General features: G+C 38.3%; 1 protein-coding gene across 10 annotated transcripts in view; it reads right to left on the reverse strand.

Moving 5' to 3' along the window:
* The window catches only part of USP54 (ubiquitin specific peptidase 54), a 159,333-nt gene that overhangs the window by 79,445 nt on the left and 56,943 nt on the right, over window positions 1–22,945 (reverse strand). The window contains exon 2 of one of the 10 annotated variants that reach the window (XM_037130624.2): window positions 4,713–4,746. The exons of 7 other annotated variants lie outside the window; for them this stretch is intronic. The gene's annotated coding sequence lies outside the window, so the exon portion shown is untranslated. Of the gene's footprint in view, window positions 1–4,712; window positions 4,747–21,908; window positions 21,926–22,945 lie in introns of those variants that run through there. 2 more of the 10 variants (XM_053664001.1, XM_053664002.1) reach the window with 2 other exon arrangements.

Below are 22,945 nucleotides of genomic sequence, written 5' to 3' on the forward strand. Positions count from 1 at the left end.
AAACCATATGTCCTTAACACTAGTTCAAGAGAACAAAATTTTCTTTAGCCCCATTTGTTTGTATGTCATATTTTTGCCAGAAGATGAGAGAGATAATTTGGGCTACAAATCACTTAATCCTTATATTATATCTGAGGAGCTCACAATCAAGAGGCCATCCAATGATGAACATTAATTTTCTCAACTAATAAAATGCCAGTGAGACAACAGGGAGAAACACCAAAGCAAGCAACTTCCTTGGAAGGTAACGCTTCTAATCTGCAGCTTCAAATTTTCCTATAAGGCTGCCATGCCCACATAAGGAAAAAACTAAGAATGTCAAATTTGGTTTCTAACAATTCCCCAAGCAGTTTCCACCATCATGCAGATCACCTGAAAAAGCAAAACTGCTATAATATCTTAATCATTCTCTGGGATATCACCCAGCATTTCCACAGTATGTTCATTAGAAAAACTGAGGCACAAGAACATTAAATGATTGCATAAAACTGTTCTTTCTCTTTTCTAAATTCCCAGACTATTTATAATTTACAAGTCACAACTTAAGTGTTTGATTATACACTACAGAGTCATATTATTCTCTATTTGTTTTATATGGTGTCAGTTGTAAATCCTAACTATATCTGTATGAAATGAAATACTAACAGGCTTTACTCAATCTTTACAACAGCCCTATCATGTAAAAATTAATAGTTCTACTTTACAGAAAATAAAGTAAGGCTTAAAGGCATTAACTTGCCCAAATGAGAGCTGGTAGGTGGCAGAGCTAGTATTGTTTGCCTATGATACTGCACTTAGTTATGTAGTTTATTATACTACTCCAAAAGCTCCTATCACAGTGCTAGTCATAAGAAGGTACTCAATCAAATACTGCACGGCACCAGGAAGGATTTCAGGTCTCCCACACAAGACCCTCCACACTACATACACACCCTCACACACAGCCCACTTTAGGCCACTAAGCAACTTCCAACAAGCCGAGCAGCATTCCTTCAGCTCCACTGCTGTAAAGGAATGACAAGTACTAAGGCTCCACTTTACTTACAGCCAAAAGGATTTGGCAGGCAGGTGGGGTTTCCAGTGTCCACATTAGGAGCTTACTGAAACTCAGCCTGCTCTACGTACACACCCCGAGTTTAGGGAGCACAGGGAAAAAAGGCAGGGGCAGAAAAAAAAGATTCTCAGACTCTGAATGGGACTATTATGTAGGGTAAGGCAATAATAAACTCTGACACTTGCTCTAGGTGTGTCAGAAACTAGAGGTGAGAGCCAAAAAGAACAAAGCCAAGAGAGACAATAACAAGTGGTCCAAAGAAATAGTGATTGACAAAATATTTCACTTAAGTTACAGGTCTAGCACCAAACAACATAATTCTTTTCCAATGCCATCTACTAAAGATATATGAGAAAATAAATGAAGAGTTCTACCCACGTGGCTCTAACAACCTATTTTTAAAAAGAATAAGAATTTCTTAAGCAATACTTAAGTATTTAGGGGTAAAAGAGTATAATATCTATAATTCACAAACAGCTCAGAAAAAAATACAAATATATATATATGGGGTATATGTGTTCATATGCATATATGGAGAGAAGGGAAATGGGAAAGCAAATCAATATAACAAAATGTTAACAATAGGTAAGGTTGGCTAAAGGGTATACAAGAATTCTTTGTACCATTTCTTATAACTTCTCTAAGTTTTAAGTTATATATTCAAACTGAATAAATAAAAAAGAATTTAAAATTATGTAAAAATTACTTGTACTATATGAGATATTAGTGATTCAATGCAAAATCATAACTAAAATTACTAAGCTGATAATGATATCATGCCAAATGATACAGGCAATCTAAAATTTCTTTTAAAAGACAGCCATAAAAAAAGTATAGATATGATGACAAAATAAAATAGAATAAAACTTAAATACATTTCTATGAAAAGGAGAGCTCAGATACAGTGTCAAGTTGCTGTATGGAGTAAGTGATTTGGAATAATTGTGATACTACACAAAGAGGACTAGGACTAGTCTTGGAGTTAGAAGGTGTGGGTTCAATTTCCTCATTATACTAATTTGTAAAATTCCCAACTACTTAAGTGCCCTGAACTTTGTTTTCTGGGTCTGTAAAATGGTAGCACAATACCTACTTCACAAAGTGGCTGAAAATTTAATGCAAAAGGCACATGAGAGTACTACCAAGTTTTTAAAACATTCGATGAATGAGTTCCCTTAATGGGTGAACTGCTACGCCTAGAAGTAGAAAAGTAAATTTTGGTTTGGGGACCTCAGGATAGCAGAAAGTTATAAGGTACCAGGAATAAGTCTTCTAATTGTCAAAAAAAAAAAAAAAAATAGACCTCACAGAATAAGTGACATGTCAGCACAATTTGGCTACATGATTGGAGAAACATTTGAATTTACAATTACTTTAGAAATACATAGTTTATCTTAAGGCAAACAATGAAGCCTATTACAAGGAATACGGTAACATTTTAGAAGGTTGAAAAAGAATGACCGTGTTCAACTAATCAATGATTCAAATGGAAAAACCATGAAGAGTAAGTATCTCAGTTTCTAGTGAAGGAACAGTAAGTTGTCCCTTTACTAGTGATTAAAGCCAAAAGTAACCCACACAATTAGGAAGTCAAAGTGCATTACAATGAGATATCAAAAAATTTAACCAGGAAAGTTGCTGAAATTCCTAATTTCTGTTATTCTATATAGCATTTTGCTGTAATCTACTTAAGAAACTATGTTTGGCCTTGGCTGGGTGGTTCAGTTTTTTTTGAGCATTGTCCCATACACCAAAAGATTGCCAGTTCGATTCCTGGTCAGCGCATACCTGGGTTGCAGTTTGGTCTCTGGTCAGGGTACATACAAAAGGCAACCGATCAATTGTTTCCCATGTGGATGTATCTTAATGTTTCTCTCTCTCTCCCTCTCTCTCTCCCACTCCCTCCCTTCTTCTCTTCCTAAAATCAGTAAAGCCTCTCCTTGATTACCATCAGTTCTTGCAGAATATGGTACTTCTCCTTACTCCACCACCACACTTTTACTTCATCATTCACTTTCTAAAGAAATCTCCTAATTTCTTTTATTTTTTTATTTTTTAAGAAATTTGATTTCAGTTCCTGGCTCATGTAGCTCAGTGGATTGAGCGTGGGCTTGAGAACCAGACAATCGCGGTTTGATTCCCAGTCAGGGCACATGCCTGGGTTGCAGGCCGGTTCCCAGCAGGAGACGCACAAAAGGCAACCATACATTGATGTTTCTCTCCCTCTCTCCTTCCCTTCCCCTCTGAAGATAAATAAATAAAATATTTAAAAAAAAAAAAAAAGAAATTTGATTTCAAAACCTACTGGCTTTTTCCATAGGCAGCATTCTTCTTACTTGTCTGCAGCACCTAACAGTGGCTGCCCTGATACTATGCAATCCTGAATTTGTTAGGTGACTTAATAAGAAAATGAAAGAGTGAATAAAATGAAAGAATGACAGCCCTGGCTGGTGTAGCTCAGTGGATTGAGCACGGGCCTGCCAACCAAAGCAGTGCTGGTTCGATTCCCAGTCAGGGCACATGTCTGGGTTGCAGGCCAGATCCCCAGAATGGAGTGCAACCACACATTAATATTTCTCTCCCTCTCTTTCTTCTCCTTCCCTTCTCCTCTCTCTAAAAACAAATAAATATTTTATTAAGTAAAATGAAAGAATGACAAATGAACAGTAGGTCTCTTATTGACAACAGTTCATTTTCTGTTTCCTTTACTGTTTTATTAAAAGTAGGCAACCCATGCCCTGACTGGTGTGGCTCAGTGGGTTGTGCATCCTCCCACAAACCAAAAGGTCACCGGTTTGATTCCTATTCAAGGCACATGACTGGACTGCACGTCCAGGTCCCCAATTGGGGGTGTGCAAGAGGCAACAGATCCATGTTTCTCTCACACATTGATGTTTCTCTTCCTCTCTTTCTTACTCCCTTTCCCATTTTCTAAAAGTAAATAAATAAATTCCTTAAAAAATAAAAGTGGGCATTCCCTAAAGTTTAAATGAGACCTTCTTGCTCTTTTCTACAGTACTTAACCATGGTGTCCTCATCTCCTTCTCTGCCAGAACATCGACTACCACTGCTGGTCTGATAAATCAAAATCTTACGAACCCTAAAACCAAATTACCAACTACTTGAAAATTGACCCACTTTTGTGACAAGTTCAACATGTCCAACCCCCCAAAACAGTTCCTCCTCTGACTCTTATTATTTATTTATTTTCACTAATAACATCTCCAAATACCCAGGTTTAGAACTGTAGTTTTTTCTTTATTTTTTCCTATCTCTCCCCCTTGCTTGTCCACATAGCAAGGGCTTGTCAATTAATTCTCCCTTCAAAATCTTTCATATTGAGCCTTCTTTTTTTTATTTCCACTGTCCTCAACATAGTTTATACCACAATTACCTCCCCTTTAGACTATTACAATAGATAAGTCTTTCTGGCCTCCTGTCTCTTGCCATCCCAATTCATTTATGTATAGTTTTTAATATTAATATTTCTCTTTAACATGTTCCGTTACTTATTTGTGTGTATTTTACACAAAAAGGCAAGAAGCTTAAATTGTTCCTTAGCAGTGAAACAATATCAATTGCCAGCCAAAATAGGTTTTTGATAGGATGATTTCCACCTTTTTCAGGTCCCAAGCAAGGTAAAAATGTCTACACTTACCACTCTTATTCAACACCATACAGGAGGCCATAACCTGTGCAATGGCAAGAAAAACAAGTTTACAAAGTGTAGATTGAGAAGATGGCAGAGGAGTGAATGGAAGCCACAATAACGTCCTCCCAGGACCAATCTGGAATTACAACTAAATTGTGGAGAAATTGCCTGAAACAAGCAACTAGACAGTAGCGAGAGAGAAGACTTATAACCTTCGACAGACAGAAGAATCAGCCTCAGCACAACCTGACTGGTAAGGAATACAGTGGAGACTCGAAAAGCTGGCTGGGCACCCACAGGTGGCAGCACCAGAGGGATAATTAAGCAGCCAGTTGATTCCCCAAGAAATATATAGACAGCAACACACTTACACTAGGAGATTTAAACACCCCACTGTCAAAAACAGATCTTCCAAACAAAATATCAACAAGGATATTGTGGCATTGAACAATGCCCTAGGTCAAAAGGCTTTACTGATACATATATATGGAACCCTTCATCCCAAAGAAACAAAATATACATTCTTTTCAAATGTACATGGAACGTTTTCAAAGACAGACCACATGATAGTACACAAAACAAGCCTCAACAAATTCAAGAAAATTGAAGTCATAGCAAGCATTTTCTTGGACCACAAAAGCCTGAAACTATAAACCAACCTCAAGGAAAAAAGGTCAAAAACACTCCAGTTTGTGGAGATTCAATAGCATTCCATTAAACAACGATTTGGGTCAATAATGTAATCAAGGATGAAATCAAAAACTTTCTGGAAACAAATGAAAATGAACTCATAACAATCCAAAACTTATGAGACACAGTGAAAATAGCCCTGAGAGGGAAGTTCATAGCGATACAGGCCTACTTAAAAAAAAAAATATATATATATATAGACAGATAGATATAGATATAGATATAGATATAGATATAGATATAGATATAGATATAGATATAGATAGAAACACTTCAAATAGGACTTCCCGCCAAGATGTAGGTGTAGGTGGAAACACTGTGCCTCCTCGCACAACCAAGTTTAAAGCCAACAAAGTTTTAGTAAAGAAAAAAAAAAAACACAACCAAAACACGGAAAATTGAACTATACAGAAGTCCAACAACAACAAACTGTTCAGCCAGACCGGTAATAGAGGTGGAGCCAGCAGCTGGCAGAGCGGGGTTGCACAGAAAAACTCAGCCAGACCAAACCACGCGTGGGTGGTGGTTGGCGGATCCCAGGCGGGGGGTTGCGACGGGCAGACCCAATGAGGGCACAAGGCGGCAGCTGACTGTGGTCACACATTCGCGCGCAGATAAACCAGGCAAAGGAGCAAGCAGTGAGATGGAGCCAGCAGTGAGACCACGCAGGCCCCGCCAGCAGGAAGGAGCAGAGAGGACCACCATTGCCCCTCTTTGACCCCACCCGCACATACAGCGATACAACCCAGTGACTGAATTGCCCCGCCCTGGTGAACACCTAGGGCTCTGCCGCTCATTAACAGGTACAAACAGACCGAATCATTATGGTTCAAGGAGAACTCAAAGCTCCAGAGCCAATAACTCTAAGCGACCAAGAAATAGCCAACCTATCAGATGCACAGTTCAAAACACTGGTGATCAGGACGCTCACAGAACTGGTTGATTTTAGTCACAAATTAGAGGAACAAATGAAGGCTAAACTAATTGAAATGAAGGGAAATGCACAGAAAACCAATAGTGATGGAAAGGAAACTGGGACTCAAATCAAGGGAGTAGACCAGAAGGAAGAAAAAAAAAGTGACCAAACAGAAAAGAATGAAGAAAGAACTCAAAAAAAATGAGCAGAGGCTTAGGAATTTTCAGGACGTCGTTAAACATTCCAACATCCGAATTATAGGGGTACCAGAAGGGGGAAAGGAACAACCACCAGGGGAAACTTACTTGAACAAATAATGAAGGAGAATTTCCCTAATCTGGCAAAGGAAATAGACTTCCAGGAAATCCAGGAAGCTCAGAGAGTCCCAAAGAAGTTGGACCCAAGAAGGAACACACCAAGGCACATCATCATTACATTAGTCAAGATTAAAATGAAGGAGAGAATCCTAGAAGCAGCAAGAGAGAAGGGGACAGTCACCTACAAAGGAATTCCCATCAGACTGTCAGCTGATTTCTCAAAAGAGACCTTACAGGCAAGAAGGGGCTGGAAAGAAGTATTCCAAGTCATGAAATCCAAAGACCTACATCCAAGATTGCTCTATCCAGCAAAGCTTTCATTTAGAATGGAAGGGCAGTTAAGTGCTTCTCAGACAAGATCAAATTCAAGGAGTTCATCATCACCAAGCCCTTATTATATGAAATGTTAAAGAGACTTACCTAAGAAAAAGAAAATAAAAAAGATAAACAGTGAAAGGACAGCAAACTCAACAGTTATTAACAACCACACCTAAAACAAAAGCAAACTAAGAGGACACCTAGATCAGGAGTGAACCATAGAAATGAAGATCACATGGAGGGTTAGCAACGGGGGAGTGGGAGAAGGAGAAGGGGGGAGAAGGTACAGAGAATAAGTAGCCTAGATGGTAGGTAGAAAATAGACAAGTAGGAAAGGCAAGAATAGTATGGGAAATATAGAATCTAAAGAACTTGAGACACGTGGACATAATCTAAAAGGGGGGGAATGGTGAGGGAGGGGGTGTGAAGGAGATTGAAGGGGGGAATAGGACAACTGTAATGGCAAAATCAACAAAATATATTTAAAAAAGGAAGAAAGAAACACTTCAAATAAACAACCTAACCCTACGTCTACAAGAACTGGAGGAACAACAACAAACATTGCCCAGAGCAAGTAGAAGGAAGGAAACAATCAAGGTCAGAGCAAAATTAAACAATATAGAGACTAAAAGAACAATCAAAGGATCAATAAATCCAGGAGCTGATTCTTGGAGAAGATAAACAAAATCAACAAGTCTTTAACCAGACTCATCAAGAAAAGAAAGAGAACCCAAATAAACAAAATCAGAAATGAAAGGGGAGAGATTAAAATTGATACCACAGAAATATAAAGGATTGTAAGAAATTACTACCAACAACTCTATGCCGAGAAATTTGAAAACTTGGGAGAAGTGGACAAATTTCTAGAAAAATATAATATTCCAAAACTCAATGAAGAAGAAGCAGAAAGCCTGAACAGACCAGCTGCTGAAATCAAAACAGTAATCAAAAAACTCCCACACACGAAAACTGTGGACCAACCAGTTTCACAAGAGAATTTTACAATACTTAAGAAAGAACTAACCCCTATTCTTCACAGACTATTCCAAAAAATCCAAGAAGAGGGAAGACTCCCAAACTCTTTCTATAAAGCCAGCATCATCCTAACCCCAAAACCAGATAAACATAAAACAAAGAAGTAAAACTACAGGCCATCATCACAGATGATGTGTTCATCATCTGTAATGAACACAGATGCTAAAATCCTCAACAAAATACTGGCAAATTGCATCCAGCAATACAATAAAAAGATCATACACCATGATCAAGTGGGATTCATCCTAGGGATACAAGGATGGTATAATATTCATAAATCAATAGATATAATACACAACATAAACAAAATGAATGAAAAAAACACGAGTATATCACTTTATGCTGAAAAAGCATTTAATAAAGTACAGCACTCATTTATGATAAAAACACTGAGCAAAATGGAAAAAGAGGGAGCATACCTCAGCATAATAAAAGCCATAAACATGAAACCTACAGCCAACATCACACTCAAATGGACAAAAACTAAAAGCTTTCCCCCTAAGATGAGGAACAAGACACGGATGTCTGCTTTTACCATGGAAACAAGCAATCCAGTTAGCTGCAGAGTTCAAAACACTGGTTATAAGGATGCTGAATGAAGTTAGGGGAAAAGCAGTTTTCTCAGAAAGAACTTCGATAGTATAAAAAAAATAACATGGCAACCATAAAAAAGAAACCATCAGAAATGAAGGATGCACTAACTGAAATGAACAATACAGGGAATCAACAGTAGAGTAGACAAAGCTGAAATTCAAATCAGAGATCTGGAATATATGGAAGCAAAAAACACAATCAAAACAGAAAGAGGAAAAAAATCAATAAAATGAAGATAGTGTAAGGAGCCTCTGGGACAATTTTGGTATGCAAGCATACCAACATTTGCATCATGGATGTGCTAGAAGGAGAAGAGAGCAAAAAGATGGAAACCTATTTGAAGAAATGACAGAACACTTCCCTAACCTGGCAAAGGAAACAGACATACCAGTCCAGGAAACACAGAGTTCCAAGCAAGATGAATCCACAACAAGACACAACATACTTAAAATGTGAAAAGTTAAAGACAAAGAATTTTAAAAGCAGTAAGAGAAAAGCAGTTAGTTACCTGCAAGGGAGCTCTTATAAGACTGTCAGCTGATTTCTCAAAAGAAACTGCAGGATAGAAGGGAAAGGCAAGAAATGTTCACAGTGATGAAAAGCAAGGACCTACAACCAAGATTACTCTATCCAGTAAAGCTAACATTTAGACTCCAAGGACAGCTAAAGAACTTTTTAGACAAGAAAAATCTAAAGTTCATCATCACCAAACCAGTATTACATGAAATGTTAAATGCTCTTCAAGATAAAGATAAAAAATATTAATAATAAAATGGCGATAAGTACTTATCTACCAATAATTGAATCTAAAAAACAAAATAAACAAATGAGCAGAAATGATACAGAATCATAGATACAGGGGATGTATTGATGGTGGCCAGATGGGATGGAGGTCAGGCAGATGGGCAAAAAAGGTGAAGGGATTAAGAAGTACAAATTGGTTGTTAAAGAATGTCATTAGGATGTAAAGGACAGCACAGGGAATGCAGTAGTCAAAGAATATCTATGCATGACCCCTGCACATGGACAATGGTGTGGGGACTGCTTGAATGAGTGGGGAGGGTCTGGGTGATGTGGGCCAAGGGGGACAACTGTAACAGCATTATCCATAAAATGTAATTTTTTTTAAATATAAACAAAACAAAACAAAAGGCTGGGATAGCAATACTTATACCAGACATAACAGACTTTAAAACGAAGCCTATAATAAAACAAAGAAAGGCCCAGAAATTACACTTCTGGGTATTTATCCAAAGATACACAATAAATTAAATCAAAAAGACATATACATTCATATACTCACTGCAGCATTATTTACAATAGCCAAGATATGGAAACCACCTAAATGTTCATCAGTAGACAAATGGATAAAGAAGTGGTTCATATATACAATGAAATATGACTCAGCCATAAGAAAATAAAATCTTGCCTCTGCAACAACATGCATGAACCTAGAGGGTACTGTGCTGAATAAGTCACACAGAGAAAGACAAATGCCAGATGATTTCATTTATATGTGGAATCTAAAAAACAAAATAAATGAACAAGCAGCACAGAAACTGACTCATAGATACAGAGAACATTTTCATGGTTGCAAATGGGGAAAGAGATTGAGGGGACAGGTGAAAAGGTGAAGGAATTTAGAAGTACAAATTGGTAGTTACAGAACAGTCATGGGGACATAAGGTACAGCATACAGAATATAGTGAATAATATTGCAATATCTATACATGGTGTCAAATGGGTACCAGATTTATAAGGGTATTCACTTTGTAAGTTATAAAAATGTCTAATCATAAAGTTGTAGATCTGAAACTAATATAATATTGTAGCTAAACTGTAACTTAAAAATTAAAAAAAAAATTTTAATGGAGGCCCCTGAATTATATAAGCTTCAGGACCCAGAGAATCTGAACCATAGTAACAAAGTTGGGGTTTTATAGTATATTTTACTTGAGAAAACACATAATTCAAAAAGCTACTTTAAATTCAGTAATATTAATAAATTTGTATTTTATTAAAGCAGCATCGAATATGTTATTCATTGTATAAATTTCGTTAGCACTAAATAGATACAAATTATACCATTTGGAGCACATTTGGACTTTGGATTTTTGAGCCCACTGAAATAATTATAACAAGGATTCATAATTGAGAGCTAAAAATGACAGGGCTAAATTTAAAAGATCATAGCTCATGACTGTCAGCATTAGAGGTACAGCTCTAGAAGCTGATGACCTTAAAAATTTTTTTTGTATTTCTCGGTATTAGTGAAAAACAATGATTACTTCACAAGTATACACAGTGCAGCATAATGTACTGCCATTTTTCTCAGGCTAAAGTAATAAACCAGGCTACAGCAGCAACCACCCTAGTTATACACTAATTAATACCTCACCAACAAAGTCGGCATCTTGTTGCCCCTGTTTCTGAAAAAACCCAAAGCAGTCAGTCATTCAAATGTTGGCTAAAATGAAATTGGCTTATGCATAAAGAGAGCTGAAGCCTGAAAGGGCACTGGACCAGGAAGAGCCTGTCACCCTCATAGAAAGTGGGGTCAATGAGGTTCAGAGACCTACAGGTTATCAGCATTAGATACTTCATTATGAATGTGGACATGAATGTGACTGAGACCAATGAAGGCTAGAAAGGATTTGTTCCTGCAGAGCCCTGAGGGCCTTTGATAAAACCAGGTGAAATAAAGTCCCTTAAGAGACTTCATTTCATAATAATTAAAGTTCAACAAGGTCCATGTGTAGAGAACTCCACGACATTTATACAAATAATAGTATCAAAGTATCTCCAAGATATTTATTAACTAGAAAGGAAAAGATAGTCACTTCACTGTGGTGAAACCCAGCAGAAACCTACCTTAACCAAGTGATCAAGGTCAACATCACCAACAATAATACAAACTGACATCATAAATCCCATGGTAATATTAATGTACTAATAAGGACACAACATTATTTCTGTAGTATTCTTGCATAATCTCAGTCCAATCATGAGAAAACATCAGACAGATCCAAACTGAGGGACATTTGACAAAGTAACTGATCCGTATTCTCCAAAAATGTCTAAAAGATTACAAAAGACAAAGTTTAAGGAACTTTTATAGAATGCAGGAGACTAAGGAAGAAAAACACCTAAAATACCATACAATGTGAGATCCTAGAGAGGATCCTTGATAAAAACAAAGAAAGAACAATGGCGGAAAAACCTGTGAAGTTTGAAGACCATATTCAGTTAGTAGTGTTATACCAATGTTCATTTCCTGGCTCTGATCATTGCACTATAGTTATATAAAATAACATTAAAGGAAGCTGAGTGTGGGATATATAAAAACTCTCTGCACTATTTTTGCAACTTTTCTATAAGTTCATAATTAGTTCAAAATGAAAAACTTTTCAAACTGTGCAAATAATTCATTGAAAGAGATGGAACCCTGTGCCCGACGAGGGATAGAGGACTTGGGAAATTAATATCTACCTGTAAAAGGTATGTAGACTAAGAGATTTATAGGAAAAGAGGTGACACTGACAGTTTGTGGTCTTAGTAAACTAGAGTTCAATGAAGGCTTATGTGCAATCTCTGGGTTTACTACGTTTAATATCACAGAATAGCAGTTAATGGATTGTTTTATTACTTCAGTAACCTGTTTCTCAGAATAAACTGTTAGAAAAGTTTTTAAATCTATAAAAGCAAGAATAAGTAAATGTAAAAAAGACAGGAATATCATTAGGGTAATGGAATTATAGATTTTATCTATAATTCATAGATAAATTATCTATAATTTCTAATTTCCTTCCTGAAAGTAAAACTAAAATAGGGATTTAAATTCATTTTCCCTAGAAATAGAATGAAGGGACCCTAGACGAGAGGTAACCAAACAGTGAGACACCTGATATCCTAACAATATGAATGTTGTTTAACAGTTAACTATTTTCTATTTAGAAACAGGGGGCCAGATACGGATTTCCAGGTTCTTTCATTCAATTCTGATTGTTGCTGCTGCTGCTAAGTTTCAGATCCTCACCTCCTTTAACTACATGGCAGGCCTCCAATTCTACACCTGACTACCAGAGGACTCCTTTACTATACCATGTTACTCACCTTTTCAAAAATCTTCAGTGGCTCCCAGAGGGGGTGTTCTTTTGTCTAGAGAGAAACAGTACTTTTCTCACTCACAATGGGTGATATTAATGGATGGATTTTTCACAAGTTTATTTTCCATAATGTTTTCTTATCCACTCATTCTACTGCTAACAGAGCAAAAACATGAACAAATAACAAACTTAAAGTAAAAAATAACAAAGCAGTCAACCAGACCTATTTTGACAGCTTTTTAAAACTGATTCATGTTCTTGATTATGATTTTTTTCATTTACCAGGATATGAATATTTTTATATTTATTATTAATTTTGGAGAGGGGGGGAGAAGAGAGGAAGGAGGAAAAAGAGAGAGAAATGCTGATTTGTAGTTCCACTTATTTTTGCATTTATTGGTTGATTCTTGTATGTGCCGTGACCAGGGATTGAATCTGCAATGTTGGCATAGTGGGATGATGTTCTAACCAACAGAACTACCTGGCCAGGGCACATATTTTCAATATTCACATATTCTACCAGTAGTATTACTAATGTATGACACTGAATTAAATATATCTAGCACCAGCACAAATCTGAGAACCCCTATACATTACCTCTATTTCCAGCTACATCTTCTACTCACTGACTGGTCAGCCATTTCACCTAGCATTGGGTATGTGTCCCTCACTCATCCTCCACTCCAAGTAAACTTGACTCTTTTTTGTATAATAAATATGCTCTGTACTCTTTTTCCTCAGTGCCTTGGCTCTAATGATGCCTCCACCCAGAGAGCCTTTCCTCTGCTTTTCTTCTTAAAAATAGTAACTATCATACAAGGAACAGCTACATCCAAAACATTCTCAGATTCCCTCCCTCTCTCACCTTTCCATTTTCTTCATTTATTTCATCTTCTTCTGTGCTCTCAGTGCATGTGGTTAGATTACAGCATTCCCACCCTCCCCCATATTACAGTTATTTGTGTATATGGACTACATTATATATTGCTTAAGGGCATCTTTTTATTCTAAGCAGAGATTGAATATAATAGACATTGAATCATTAAACATTTAATTAAAAGAGAAAACTTTCTGTTTGATAGGTAGGGATTTAGAACAACCAATTCTAACTCTCAATAAATAACAGACCCCCCCAAAAAATGTACATATTCAGTTTGAGATATTACAGACAAACTTTTCTAATGGAGACTGTATCAGTTGAATCAATCTTTGCCCAAATTTAAGCTTGAAAATAAAAATAGATAAGCATCTACAACCATAAAAAGAAAATCTAAGTGATTTGTTGAATTATGGGCTGGTTATGTCAATTTCCCCAGTGAACACAATTACCCACTCAAACAACTTCCTGAGGGTTGGTATTTGGAGCTTCAAATTATTACATCATATACAACAAGAAAAATTACATGCTGATAAAGGACAAAATGCTTTATTCTCCTTTTATATGAACTTAGAAAAATGTAAGAAAAATGTAATTTACAAACAAATTTTCTAAAACCTGTTAGGGAATTAACAAACCGGTAACCTTTACTTTGTTACAACTGATAATCTTTGTTACAACCGGTAACCTTTAAGAACTAAGAAATGAGCCCTGGCTGGTGTAGCTCAGTAGATTGAGCGCTGGCCTGCAAACCAGACAATTGCGGTTGATTCCCAGTCAGGGCACATTCCTGGGTTGCAGGCTGGTTCCCTGCAGGCCAGTTCCCAGCAGGGGATGCACGAAAGGCAACCATACCATACATTGATGTTTCTCTCCCTCTCTCCTTCCCTTTCCCTCTAAAGATAAATAAATAAAATAGTTAAAAAACAACAACAATTCACATCATATAAAAAAAAAAAAAGAACTAAGAAATGAACATTGGGGACTTCCAGTGGCCAAGAAGGAGAGGTAAGTAGACATACTGTGCCTCTTCACACAACCAAAAGGACAACAGCAATTTAGAAACAAAATAACAACCAGAACTGATGGAAAAGTGAATTGTATGGAAGTCAGACACCAAGGAGTTAAAATAGACACATTCATCCAACCTGTAGGAGGGGCAGAGTTGGGGGGCCAGGGGGAGAGGTGACAGTAAAAAAAGCAATAGCACAGATGCACAAGGCAGCAGCCTACAAACCCTGGGCGCACAAGACGGCAGTGGGTGGACTCTGGGCGCACACGCGGCAGCTGGAAGAGCCTGGGCACAGGATGGCAACAGGCAGACCAGGCCAGGCAGCGATTGTGAAGCGGGGCACCGCGCACAAGGCAGCCGGCTGACTGGGCGGTCCCACATTCGCAGCAGATAAACCACACAAAACTGGGGACTAAGATGGACTGTGCAACCCGGGGTACCAGAGCCAGGAAATAAAGCCTCCCAACACTGATTCAAAACACCTGTGGGGGTTGAGGTACAGGGAGAGACTCCCAGCCTCACAGCAGAGTTTGTTGGAGAGACCTATTGGGTCCTAGAATTTACACAAGCCCACCCACATGGGAATCAGCACCAGAAACGCACAGTTTGCTTGGGGCAAGCGGTGGAAGGGACTGAAATCTGACAGAGGAAGCGCCATTGTTCCCTCTCTGACCCCACCCCCACATAGTGTCATAACCCAGTGACTGAGTCTCCCTGCCCTGGTGAACACCTAAGGCTCTGCCCCTCACTACACAACAGGCACAAGACAAAAAAAAAAAAAAAATGACCCAAACAGAAGAGCAGATTAAAGACCAGAAATAATACAAGATGCATAGTTCAAAGCACTGGTGATCAGGATGCTCACAGAACTGGTTGAATTTGGTTGCAAATTAGATGAAAAAAATGAAGACTATGCTAAGTGAAATGAAGGAAAATGCACAGGGAAACAATAGCGATGGAAAGGAAACTGGGACTCAAATCAATGGAGTGGACCAGAAGAAAGCAAATAATGGCCAAACAGAAAATAGTCAAGAAGCAAGAATTCAAAAAAATGAGGAGAGGCTTAGGAACTTCCAGCACATCTTTGAACATTCCAACATCCAAATTATAGGGGTACCAGAAGGGGAAAAGGAAGAGCAACAAGTGGAAAACTTATTTAAACAAATAATAAAGGAGAACTTCCCCAGTCTGGAAAAGGAAATAGGCTTCCAGGAAGTCCAGGAAGCTCAGAGAGTCCCAAAGAAGTTGGACTCAAGGAGGAACACACCAAGGCACATCATCATTATATTAGCCAAGATTCAAATGAAGGAAAGAATTCTAGAAGCAGCAAGAGATAAGGAGACAGTTACCTACAAAGGAGTTCCCATAGGACTGTCAGCTGATTTTTCAAAAGAGACCTTACAGGCAAGAAGGAGCTGGAAAGAAGTATTGCAAGTCATGAAAGGCAAGGACATACCTCCAAAATTGCTCTATCCAGCAAAGCTTCCATTTAGAATGGAAAGGCAGATAAAGTGCTTCTCAGATAAGGTCAAGTTCAAGGAGTTCACCATCACCAAGCCCTTATTATATGAAATGTTAAAAAGACTTAGCTAAGAAGGAGAAGATAAAAAATATGAACAGTGAAAGGACAGCAAACTCACAGTTATTAACAACCACACCTAAAACAAAAACAAGCTAAGCAAAAAACTAGAACAGGAACAGAACCACAGAAATGAAGATCACATGGAAGGTTAGCAACAGGGGAGTGGGAGAAGGAAGGGGGGGAAGGTACGGAGATTAAGTAGCATAGATGGTAGGTAGAAAATAGACAGAGGGAAGGCAAGAATAGTATGGGAAATGTAGAAGCTAAAGAACTTATGACACATGGACATGAACTAAAGGGGCAGAATGTGGGTAGGAGAGGGTGTGCAGGGTGGAGGGAAATGAAGGGGGGAAATGGGACAACTGTAAAGCATAATCAATAAAATATATATTTTTTTAAAAAGAAATGAACATTGGAGGCTACTTAGCCCCTCTTATCAAGATCTAGAGCTGTACAAATACTCTACTGACTTCTAAGGGAGGCAGCATGATAGTAGAAAGAACGTAGTGGTTAAAATTTCAGCCTCTGCAGGACAACCATATTGCATAACCTCGGAGAAACAACATGCTCACAGAGGAGATCCAAGGTGCACCATTCCCAAAGAACATAACATGAATTATACAATTTAGGGACCCAGAGTTACCAAAGTATTATAGAACAGGTCTGGACTGCCTCGCCTAATGACTGTGTCATCATAACCAAGTTACTGAATCACTTACTGAAATCTCTCAGGTACTACACCAGTAAAATGGGATTAATAAATAAGATCCATCTCATAGGATTAGTATGTGAGTTAATGAAATAATGTATATGTATAATTAGAACAGTACCTAGTACTTAGTGAATACATATTTTGATGATGAAGATGAATCTATATTCCAATCCTGCCCCATCACTTTCAAGTCATTCACTATCTATAATGCAATTTGTTGAGAGTATTCAACCAATTATACACACAAAACATTTAGGGCTAGGTACAAAATAGGAGCTACATAAGGAATAGATATGATTATAACTGACTACCCCCTATACCCAACCTCTCTCCCTCCTTCTCCCTTTCTCTTATAAAACACATCCAGACACTTAAAGTAAAAATTCCATAATATTAAACTATAATCGATAGCACAAACCCAAAGCAATATCAAAATGAGGAAAAATGTATTCTAAAAATAATGCAGTCTCAATACAATTCACCTAGAGCATTATGATAGCTTCTAAACTGTTCTTCCCCTTGTAATCCTAGGTATAACATATTACCAAAAGCACCCTGACTGGTATGGCTCAGTGGGTTGGGTGTCATCCTGTAGAGCAAAAGGTCACTGGTTCAATTCCCCGTCAAGGCACATGCCTGGGTTGTGGTCCAGGACCACGGATAGGGGTGTGCCAGAGGCAACTGATTGATGTTTTTCTTCCTCCCTCTCTTTCTAAAAATAAATAAAATATATTTTTTTAATTTTACCAAAAGCAAACTCTAATCACTCACTATTTAGCTCAGAAAAGTTTGGTGACATACTGTCAAAACTCTTTGGCCTTACATGGCCTTTCACAGCCTTAACCCATATGCATTTTCAACCTCATCTACCACTATTCCCCATAAGACAAAAAACATTTCATTTTGTCTGTGTTGCCTTCTTCTTCACCCCCATCTTCCCAGTTCTACATAATACCAGTGAACTTTTCCACTTAGCAAGTCTGTTTGAAGAAGTCATTCTGCTGGCAACTTACAGTAATAGATACTAATGACAGTCACACTCTATCAGGAAGGAGCAGTCATTTATATTAATTCATTTCCCAAAGGATTGTCTAAATACCACTTCCCACCAACTGGGACTTAATTGCTTCCTCCCAGGAACTTTATTAATAAGTACTTTATTAGAATATAATGTAGAGGACTTCCGCCAAGATGGAGGTATAGGTGGATGTGCCGTGACTTCTCACACAACCAAGTTTAGGGACAACTAAATATTAGCATCAGAAAACACAACCAGAACATGGAAAATTGAACTTTTCGGAAGTCCGTTAACAACAAATTCTTCAGCCCAACCGGTAAGGGGCGAAACCGGCGTCTGGTGAGGGGTTGCACAGGAGGGCTCGGTCGGACCCGGGCACAGAATCCAGACGCACGGGTTCCAAACGCAGGATGGGACCTAGTGAGCGACCGAGCAACCCACCGGGTGAGCGACTGCAGAGGAGACAGTGGGGAGGCGGTGCAGCGTGTTGACTGCGGTTGCCTAATTGCGCCCGAGCGGTCAGGCGAGGGAGTGGGCGGTTGGACCGGCCGGGGCGATAGAGGGCGCCGCCATTTCCCCGCTCTGACCACGCCCCCACATACAGCATCACAACCCAGCGACCTGGGAGTCCAAGGCGCCGCTTCTCACATTTAAAGGGACAGAACAGACCAAAAATGTCGCAAGAAGACCTCAAAGCCCCAGAGATAAATCTAAGCGACGAAGAAATAGCAAAACTCTCAGACGCACAGTTTAAAACACTGGTCATCAGGATCCTCACAGATCTGGTTGATTATAGCCACAAATTAGAGAAACATATGAAGGCTAAACTAATGGAAATGAATGGAATTCCACAGGAAACCCATAGCGTTGAAAAGGAAACTGGGACTCAAATCAATGGAGTGGACCAGAAGAAAGCAAATAATGGCCAAACAGAAAAGAGTCAAGGAGCAAGAATTCAAAGAAATGAGGAGAGTCTTAGGAACCTCCAGGACATCTTTAAACGCTCCAACATCCGAATTATAGGGGTACCAGAAGGGGGAAAGGCACAGCCACCAGTGGAAAACGCATTTGAACAAATAATAAAAGAAAATTTCCCCAATCTGGCAAAGGAAATAGACTTCCAAGAAATCCAAGAAGCTCAGAGAGTACCAAAAAAGTTGGACCCAAGAAGGAACACACCAAACCACATCATAATTACATTAGCCAAAATTAAAATGAAGGAGAGAATCCTAGAAGCAGCAAGAGCTAAGGGGACAATCACCTACAAAGGAGTCCCCATCAGACTGTCAGCTGATTTCTCAAAAGAGACCTTACAGGCAAGAAGGGGCTGGAAAGAAATATTCCAAGTCATGAAATCTAAAGACCTACAACCAAGATTGCTCTATCCAGCAAAACTTTCATTTAGAATGGAAGGACAGATAAAGTGCTTCTCAGATAAGATCAAATTCAAGGAGTTCATCATCACCAAGCCCTTATTATATGAAATGTTAAAGGGACTTATCTAAGAAAAAGAAGTTAAAGAAACATGAACAGTGAAAGAACAACAAGCTCACAGTTATTAACAACCGCACCTAAAACGAAAGCAAACTAAAAGGACAGCTAGATCAGGAGTGGAAACATAGAAATGAAGATCTCAAGGAGGGTTAGCAACAGGGGAGTGGGAGGAGGAGATGGGGGGAGAAGGTACAGAAAATAAGTAGCATAGACAGTAGATAGAAAATAGATGGGGGGGCAAGAATAGCATGGGAAATATAGAACCTAAAGGACTTGAGACACATGGACATAAACTAAAGGGGGGGTAATGGTGGGGATGGGGGGGCAGGGTGGAGGGGAATGAAGGGGGGAATAGAACAACTGTAACAGCATAATCAATTTAAAAAAATAAATTAAAAAAAAAAGTACTGGGGAAAAAAAAAAGAATATAATGTAGACAGTTACATTGCTTTACACCCAACAGATGCTCAGTACTTGTTAAATAAAAGAATAAATGAAGAATGAAGTTTTGTGAAACACATGTTTTGATTTAGAGATAACTTAATTATAAGCATGATCAGGACTATCTCTCTATCTCTTCCCTGAATCTACTGCCTGAATCATATCATACCTAATTCACATCTTTCCAAAAAGTCTATGGAAGAAAGGTACTGTACTTGATGACAAGTAGGACAAACACGTTTTTTCTCAAACAGATTGCTAATATCACCAAACTAGTTAACAGCTATGGTTAAAGGAAAGAGAATCAATAGCAATTATATTAGGTTCCAGGTTAGCAAAATGGTAATTATGAGCTCTATAAAGTTGCCTTGTGTATTACCCTCTGGTCCAATAATTTAGAACCAGAGAATTTTTTCCTTAATTTTTTAAACCACTAGGGTTTTTTTATATTCAAATGCTTGATTACAACTATGCACTATTTATTAATCATCATAAACATACCATTACCCAAATTATTGTATCACAAACAATAATGAAAGCATGACAGCTCTATCAACAAGAGGAAAATGTGAAGGGAAGCCACTGACTGCACCAGCTTGACTCATTTCTGCTGGCAAAACACTGGTACTGAATGGCACAAGCAACTCCAGTGTGACAGACCAAGCACATGACTTGGGAAGGTGGCAGAGGGTACCAAGGAAAAAAGGGCATCTGTTTAAAAAAACCCTCCTCTGTAGGGGAAGGAGGTGAGAGAGTGGGCAGGGATGTACTGAAATACACTCTAAGAGCCTTCACAATATTCAGGCAAAAACACCAGACTCCAGTTTTAAGCCAGTTCAAATCCTAGCTTTACCACTTAAAACTAAAAGACCTTCAGCAAGTTACATAGCCTCTGCAGCTCTTTCAGCTGTAAAATTCTAATAATAGCAGCCACCACTTAGTGAACACCAACTCAGTACTAGGCACTGGACACATGGTATATCCTTTCCTTCTCACAATTACTCTATCAAGCGGGGATTATTTTCCTCATTTTGCAGAAAAGAACATCCCATGTTCTTTCTACCTGTGCATGACTATTTTCCAGAGGGAGGTAATACTACCTACCTGGCAGGGTTATAGTGGGAATTAGAAGCAAAGCACTTAACACAGGAACTAGTGCCTGTCACATAGTAGGAGCTCAGAAACCACTATTTTACAAATGACTCGACTGAACAGTTAATAAAATCCCACAAACAAGTTTTCCCTCACAACATTTACCATGAAAATGGCTTTTAATTAGCAGCGCTTCTGGAGAACCGAAGGATCCAACTTATAACTCCTTGAAACACCGAGGGATGGCTGATTCAGTGTCCAAAATAATGAAAGACACACACACGTACACTGTTCCTGTTTTAGCTGAAGATTAAAATATATGATCCAGGAAAACAGAATGATATGAATGTGTTATTTGACTCAATATGAACATAAAATATTAAATATCTTTCAAAGGATTATAAATCTCACACCTTAGGGGAGCAGGTGCTAATGAACAAGTTTAACAGCCCAAAAATAATTCCCAGAAGCATCTGTTATTGTGAAGTACTCACAAAACCACTTCCCAGACTTCACAACATATTGCCAAAAACCTTAGCGAATTTTGCCAACAACACTCTGCTTTGAGGGTAAAAAAAATCATTGAGACTCTGGAAGTAAATGCTACTTTTTACCTTGGCCACAAAATAAGATCTTTTCTTCATTATTACTTTTATCATTATGTTAATACTGAAAATAAGTATAAAGAAATCACAAATAACATTCTATTTGAAAGAAATTTAAAATACTAAATCTCACAATCCTTGCCTTTAAATCTAACAAGCTCAAGAAAATCTATGAGAATTACTTTTTAAACGAATAATAAAAATCAAATTACCAAAGCCTTAATAATTGAAATAGAAAAAGAAAGAGCAGAAACAAGTCAGCATAAAAGAAGCCTCTTGAAAGTGAGTCCTAAAAGCTCAAAGCTTGAAATGTTGCTGTTAAAATCAGTACTTCACAAAGACGGACCAGTTCCCCACATCTTTGTCTACCCCATTTTACCACAAGATACTTACCCAAAAGCACTCAACCTCCAGCAAAAAGCCTCCAGAAACCACAAGGGCATTTGTAGGGCTGGGAGACAGGAATGGGGAGGGACAAGGGAAAAGCTAGAGTTGTGGGGAGGGAAGGGTACAAAGGGAGGAGACAACTGCAGCTAGCAACAATGGGAAACTGTAAATCTAAACCACAAAAGTTTCCCACAGAACAGGATGAAGTGGAATGAACAATTCTTTTTACCACCTACCAGGAACTCAGCACTGACAAATTATGATAAAACTAAAATGTGGAGCCCCAATTAAATGCAAACAAAGTAACTTAAGAAACAAACCAAAAGTAACTTGAAAGGCTATATCACAAACTTTCATAGAGGCTTAACAAAAACAATTAGGAGGCTGTTTCCTCCAGGGGCATTCCTGATGACAAAGGTCAGCAGTGTAACAATAAGGTTTGCAGGGTGGCAGCTGCTTCCAAAAGGAGGGCCAGCAGTAAAAACAGTCCTCTGCACTACAGTCAAAAGGACCACTAAAAGACTTTGGCAAATAATTAAAGCAAGGTTATTATTTGAATCTTTCATTCAGAATTCCAAGATTGTCAAGACTTAAATCATTTTAACAGGCAAAATTCCGCCAACTCTCAAACAATACACACTCTTAAAGAAAAATATTGTGAAAACTGAGCTGTTGGGTTCTCAAATCAAATTTGGCAAGGCACAGGATCTCAAATGTTCCCAACCCCAAAAGTGAAGACAGTGAAAGATCTCCACCCCTCTCTCAGGGAAGAGGTCAAATTATATCACCAAGAACAAACAGCAGGCAGGATCCTGCCCCCAAAACCTGTGATCAGTCAGCCCAGAACTCACACTCACAGGCAGGGCACAAAAGCCCCAGAGGAAAAACACATACCCTTCTATGTATCATTTGCAGATATATATATAAAACAGCTTTACCGAGATAAATTGCTTTAAAAGCATAGTGATGAAGAAAAACTCATTAGCAGATTCCTTCCAAATATGAAGGTCTGCTGTACTTCTACAGGTTGAGAAAAAAAATAT

Source organism: Artibeus jamaicensis, unplaced genomic scaffold, assembly GCF_021234435.1.
Source record: "Artibeus jamaicensis isolate MK-2021 breed Jamaican fruit bat unplaced genomic scaffold, CSHL_Jam_final contig_332, whole genome shotgun sequence".
Taxonomy (NCBI): Eukaryota; Metazoa; Chordata; class Mammalia; order Chiroptera; family Phyllostomidae; genus Artibeus; species Artibeus jamaicensis.